Below are 7,500 nucleotides of genomic sequence, written 5' to 3' on the forward strand. Positions count from 1 at the left end.
AGAGACAGAGAGAGAGAGAGAGAGAGAGGGTTTGGAAATGATTGTGGAAGTGAGAGGGGGACGGGGGAGTATTCGGGGGAGCCGTCGTCACATCCGGGAGTGCTTAAACCGAGGTCCCGACTGCGAGCGAAGGGCCATAATGGCCACGGAAGCTGAGTTCCTGCCCGCAATTACTGTGATTTATGTTCCCTTCAACCCATTTAGGTCTCGCCTTATTCTGCCATCTTCCCACTTCTGTCGCTCTCACTGGGTCGAAGGACCGTCTATACCGTGTACCTCAAGTGCGACTCAATAACCTATTTAGACCATACTTTACACACCAGTATCGTTTCAACCCATTTAAATCTTGCCTTATTCCGAGATCTAGCTTCTGTCGCCCTCATTGGATTAAAGAACCGGCTGCGTCTTGCCCCTCAAGTAGATTCCGTAACCTTGCTTATTCTAGCTTCTATCCCTCGTTTCAGCCCATTTAGGCCTTGCATTATTCTGCCATTTTCTCACTTCTGCCGCTGTTACTGGGTCAAAGGACTGCCTATGCCTTGTACCGACAGTGAGCCTCAATTACCTCTGTAGACCATACTTTACATACCATTATCGTCGTTTCAACCCATTTAGGTCTTGCCTTATTCTGCCATTTTCTCACTTCTCACTGGGTCAAAGGAACGTCTATGCCTTGTACTTCAAGTGCGACTCAATAACCTATTTACACCATACTTTATAATTACATATCAGTATCGTCGTTTCAACCCATTTAGGTCTTGCCTTATTCTGCCATTTTCTCACTTCTCACTCGGTCAAAGGACCGTCTATGACTTGTACCTCAAGTGCGACTCAATAACAAATTTAGACAACACTTTGCATACCAGTATCGTTTCAACCCATTTAAATCTTGCCCTATTCCGACATCTAGCTTCTATCGCTCGTTTCAACCTATTTTGGTCTTGCTTTATTCTGTCGCTCTCACTGGGACGAAGGACCGTCTATGCCGTGAACCTCAAGTGCGACTCAATAGCCTATTTAGACCACACTTTGAATACCCGTATCGTCGTTTCAACCCATTTAGGTCTTGCCTAATTTCGCCATCTTCTCACTGCTGCTGCTGTCAGCGGGTCGAAGGACCGTCTATGCCGTGAACCTCAAGTGCGACTCAATAACCTATTTAGACCATACTTTACATTGTAGTATTGTCGTCTCAACCAATTTAGGTCTCGCCTTGTTCTGCCATCTTCTCACTGCTGCTGCTGTCACTAGGTCGAAGGACCGTCTATGCTGTAAACCTCAAGTGCGACTCAATAACCTATTTAGACCATACTTTACGTAATAGTATCGTCGTTTCAACCCATTTAGGTCTTGCCTTCTTCCGAGATCTAGCTTCTGTCGCTCTCATTGGTTTAAAGAACCGGCTGCGGCTTGCACCTCAAGTGGGGTTAGTATAACCATGGTTAACAAAAGGTTATCTCGTTTCTTGAACCAACATACGTCTTACCTTATTCAGCTTTCCTTCTCAATCTGGCTCTGGCTCTTACGATGGCCCCAATAACCGTCTGTGCTTTGTGCCTCAAGTATGGCGCATTGATCTACTTATATCATACTTTGCATACCAGTATCAGAGAATAAGATTTATGCTGAATCGGTCTCTCATGACCCTCCTGGCCTCTTGAGACAAGACACAACAAACAAACAACGACAAAACGAAAACAAAACCCAACAAAAACAACAACAAACAAACAAACAAACAAACAAACAAACATACAAACAAACAAACAAACAAACAAACAAACAAACAAACAAACAAAACATACCAATACTGTCGTTTTAAGGAACATAGTTCCAGTCATATTCCACGATCTACACGCTTCTGCCGCTGTCACTAGGTCGAACTAGGACCATCTATCGATGCCTTGTACGTGAAGAACTTCTCAATAACCTATCTAGACCAAATTTTACATACCAGGGTCGTCTTTTCAACCAATTTAGGTCTTGCCTTATTTCATTTTCTAGCCTCTGCCGCTCTCACTGGGTTAAGGACCGTCTACTCCTTGTACCCCGAGGAAGGCCAGTAACTTATTTAGACCTTATTTTACATACCCGCAACGCAGTTTCAACCCATATATGTCTTGCCTTGATCCGCAATTCTCCTTGCTTCTACCGCTCTCGCTAGGCCGAAGGACTGTCTGTTCCTTTTACCCCAAGAAACGCCAGTAACTTATTTTGATTCCATTTTACACACCAGCAAGGTCATTTCAACCCATATATATGTCTTGCCTTATTCCACCATCTTCTTGCTTCTACTGCTCTCACTAGACCGAAGGACTGTCTATTCCTAGTACCTCAAGTTGGGCCAGTAACCATATGCTTGACATACAGTTACCATTCTTTCAACCTCTTTCAGTCCTGCGTTGTTCTGAATTCTGGATTTTGCAAAAGTTTCAACGGACCGTGTATGTCCCTCGAATTGTTTCAGAAACATGTTCAAATCGTGTCATGTACGATTCTAGATATTGCAAAGTTTCACTGTCTATTCCTTTTACCCAAAGAAACACCAGTAACTTATTTTGATTCCATTTTACATACCAGAAAGGTATTTTCAACCTATGTATGTCTTGCCTTATTCAAACATCTTCTTGCTTCTACCGCTCTCACTAGGTCGAAGTACCGTCTATTTCTTGTACCTCAAGTTGGGCTAGTAATCATACTTTAGATACAATCCTCGTCCTTTCAACCTCTTTCGGACCTGCATTGTTCCCGATTCTGGATATTGCAAAGTTTCAACGGGTCGTCTATATACCTCGACTTGGTTCGGGAACATGTTCAGATCCTGTTCTGTACGTGTTATCGCACGGTGTAACCCATTTAGACCATACGGTGCATTTTATTATTGCTCTCTCCATCCATTGAGGTCCTGTTTTGTTCTCACGTGCAGTCAGAGGACCACCTGAGTCTTGTTCTCCAAACAGGGCATGTGATTCATATAGACAATGCTATAACATTATTACCATTGTCCCAGTCGCACTTTGCCGTTTTTACCACGCTATAAAAGCATCAAAGGCCTGTGTTAAATCTGTATGCATTAAACAATATCTATATGGTTTTTTTTTGTATGTGAGTGCTGTGTGTTCAGAATTTTTAATCAGTGCAGTGTAATTGCCTGACATTTTTATGTTTTAAATTCTAATGTCCAATACATTATGTAAAGCGCCACGGGACTACCGCCTGGTGGTGAAAATCGCTATGGACAAACACACAAACAAACAAACAAGCAAGCAAAACCTCCTCCCCAACGCTTAACCCTCCTCTTTTCAAGCAAGCTTGGTAAAACACCCACGTGAAACAGCTAAGCAACAACACTTCACGCACACACAAAAAGAAGAATATATATAGCTGACAATTTGACAAATAACACAACGATTAACCACACAATAATTACCATTCTCGAGAAAAAAGAAGGGATCGAATAGTAAGTATGCGAGGCTAAAAGCTCGCAACCGAATCACCCGAAATGGTGTTAACGCACTCTCACTTGCTAACGACGCCTACCACTCTCACAGCGAGCTTTTATCGAAAAGTTTATGTTCCACTGCCTACTTCAAGTGTGATCGTTCGTCCGAGCGAGTTCATGTTGGCACACTGACCGCCACCCCCCCCCCCCCCATCCACCCAGTACCCTCAGGAAGACGAAGTACCGGAGCATAATTGACCTGTCTGATCAAGTCCAGCGTCGTGGTTGTAGAAATGTTGTTGACCTGTTTTGGAGTTGCAGTCGCGTTCTCATCTTTTCCAGAGAACAAGGAGAGGGGCAGGGGACGGGTATGTATGTAACAGTAATTTTCATAAGTAGTTCCAAGGGCGGGGATGTAGCTCAGTCGGCAGCGCGCTGGATTTGTATCCAGTTGGCCGCTGTCAGCGTGAGTTCGTCCCCACGTTCATCGAGAGATTTATTTCTCTTGTGTGCAGACTCTCCTCGGTGTCCGAACACCCCCGTGTGTACACGCAAGCACAAGACCAAGTGCGCACGAAAAATATCCTGTAATCCATGTCAGAGTTCGGTGGGTTATAGAAACACGAAAATACCCAGCATGCTTCCTCCGAAAGCGGCGTACGGCTGCCTAAATGGCGGGGTAAAAACGGGCATACACGTAAAAGCCGTGGGAGTTTCAACCCATGAACAAACAAAAAACAATAAGTAGTTCCAGAGTTTCTGGGTAGACTAGTAAGAACTTCCAGTTATCTAATATTCAAGTAATATAATTTAAGAAGGAATGCGTGCTTTCTAATAATTATTATAATAAATCATTCCTTAGTGAATGAACAGTTATCATAAACATCAACAACATGGGTGCTGAACATCAACCCCAATCCCCCCCCCCCCCAAAAAAAAAAAACCCACCCACCCCACAACCTAGAATGAAAAACAAAACAAAAGCACACACGCACACACAAACCAACAAAAAAGCCATCTGCAATGGTCTTTTTTTTCGCCCCGTGGGACCTAGTTTCAAGAAAGCAAAAACACTGTAGTTTGCATTACCGGCAACAACTGGCATTGGAGAAATAAGACAACATGGGGGGCGGTGGGGTGAGAAAGAACGTCCATATAATTGTATCAAGTCCTGTGCTGGTCGGCTTTTATTCCACAAAAACACAGACAGGACGAAAGGTGGGCGACGAAATGAAAGAAAGAAAAATTAAAAAACAAAAACAAAAAAACAAAAAACAAAAAACAAAGCCCTTACACTGATCAGATGTTTCAAAAACACTATTATGCTGAACAAAGCACAGGCTATGGTGTCGTTCTGATTATCACACGACCATATTTTTTTTAATAAAATTAGAAAAGGATATCTGCCCAAATTACCATACTCTGGGAATAGAACAGGCCTGGGAACAACCAATTCCCCAGCAACAACTGAAATAGACTTGCCGAATTTCTAGAGACCTAACATAAACTTAACCCAAACCTGGAGGATTATAAAACGCATTGTATTTCTAATGCACTACTTTCCATTATTTCAATGGCCTGATATTTGTTGTACTGCTATTCAACGCAAAACCAGATTATTCCGTGCACGTGTGCGTGCTACAAGGCGGTAATGGCAGATCCGGATGTTTGTACTCGTGTTTGATGTCGAGCAAGCATCTGCACAGCGACAGAAATCAATTAGAAAATCTCCTCTTTAAAGTCGGATCGAACTTTTCAGCGTTGCAATTAGAAACATGATGAACAGGCAAACAGAGTTATCTGCCTATCATCATTCTGCATTACCACCACTCGGCGTCGTTTCTGCCAAGACGATTTTATCGAGCGGTTTGCGGACTGAGCCATTTAGGGATGGTCACGAGATCGAGTGTCGGTATGAAATAAGGCCGCGTCCATCTTTGTTTACACGGATTGGGAAAAATGACAGAATCTGGCCATGGGATTTGACAGGCTCCGACATCACAGCTCCTCGCTTATCGGTGAGAAAACAGCTCGGATGATTATGGTGGAAATGCGCTGGCACGTGTATAACAAGGTCTGCAGAGGTGTTGCTTGAAGAAGTGCACGAACGGCTACGGGAATGCGTGACGTTTAGAGGTAGACAGACACAGACGGATAAGCTGATGGCCAAACAGACGAAAACAAGAAAACAACAATCACACCGATTAGACATATGAGGAGAACAGACAGACAAACAGTCAACCCGACATGCAGATGTGACACACAGACAACATTATACGGAGAAATGCTAATAGACTGCTCTAAGGACCCGGACCAAGCCCATTTACTGATATTAACGTATGCAGTGTGTGTGTGTGTGTGTGTGTGTGTGTGTGTGTGTGTGTGTGTGTGTGTTTGTATGTGTGTGCTTGTATGTGTGTGTTTGTATGTGTGTGTGTGTGTGTGTAAGTGTGTGTGTTTGTGTGTGTGTGTGCGAGAGAGACAGAGACAGAGAGTGAGACAGAATGAGGCGAACACTCGGGAAAAAATCGTCTCAAGCAAGATGGTGTCGGAACAGTAGTAAATCAACCCCAAACCCAAGGCCATTGCAGGATTGTTTGAAGTTGGTTTTTTTTCTTCCCAAAGGTGGGTTGTCAGCTGTTGGTATGCAAACAGATGTGACTGTTTGAATTCAATAGTTCCAAGGTATTCGGAAATGTAGATCCAAAGGTAGAGAGGTAGAAGGGATTGGGCAAAGAGAAGTTGAGATCTCCAACAACTCGCTTCCCTGCGACCAAAAGGTTATGGGGCTACCTTTCCTGTTACCTTTACCTTTAGAAGGCGTATTGCGTGTCCAAAGCAGTTGCACAACCACGCTTTCAGACCATCACAGTTCAGGTGGCTTACAGGTTTTGACGTTCGCATAAGCTCTTACAAAATAAATTTTAGTTTTCTTTTATTCATTCCTTTGTATTGCTGCTATCGACTATTTAATGACAAATATAATTATGCTGAATATCCTCCCGATATTTGTAAGAAAAGTGTTTCAATTGTTTTTTTCTTTAAATTTTCTGAAACAGCTGCAGACATACATTATTAAAAAAAAAGAGAGGCATTTTTCAACGACAACTTGATCTTCCTCTTGTTTGCAACTTACAAGGCTAATGTGTGGTTGGTCCTTGTTATTTTGCCACAAATGACTTTTTCTGTGTGTGAAACTTTGTTGTTTTGAAGGACAGGGCAAATGAGACTCCCTCTGAGTTCTGGAAACTGAAAACAATCGTTTGCATTTTCATGAAAAAAGGTGTTCCTGAACCCGTTGTTAACACACAAAAACTCCAATGAACTTTCGCCTTCCACGCCGACCTAAAAATGTAGACACTTTTCAGACATCAATTTCTCTTTCTTAGCATGAAAACAATCTTTTGCACTTTCCTGACAAAAAAAGATGTTTATGCACCCGTCATAAAAAAAATCCTCCGATAAACTTTAGTCTTCCACGCCGACCTTAAACTGTGGAAACTTTTCAGACATCAATTTCTCTTCCTAAGACTAATGAAAAATCCAACAAAACAGTATGAAAAAAATCGATCAAAATAGCTAGAGGCAGTTCAGAGTTTCATGATCCTTATCGCCTGGAATCTTTGCCATGCTTCATTGACGGAGATGCAGTAGGAAAAAGAAGTAACAGGGCGTCACAAGCTTGGCATAAGCTGCTGAAAATCGATTCATATGTGCCAAAAAAATCAATGCCTTTATAACGTGTTATAAAAGATACCGTCCTTCTCACAAGAAAAATCCAGGCGTACTTCATGCAGTGATTTGTTTGGGTAGTCATCCTGCATTTACTGAAGTTTTCGATCCTGTTTTGTAAAATATTCAGGTGCACAATTTGAAGAAAACATATCATTGACAAAGACAGTAAAAATCTTTTTGAACTCGAATTTGTTGGTTTGTTTCAGCGGCCAAAGGAGAACAGAAAAAATGCAGAAGCTCAATTTTTCGATGTACAATAACACCTCCCACTAACGACCTTGACCCAGAAAAGTTGGTCGTAAAAAGGAGGGGTCTTTATTGGGAAT

The sequence above is a fragment of the Littorina saxatilis genome, unplaced genomic scaffold (genome assembly GCF_037325665.1).
Source record: "Littorina saxatilis isolate snail1 unplaced genomic scaffold, US_GU_Lsax_2.0 scaffold_929, whole genome shotgun sequence".
Taxonomy (NCBI): Eukaryota; Metazoa; Mollusca; class Gastropoda; order Littorinimorpha; family Littorinidae; genus Littorina; species Littorina saxatilis.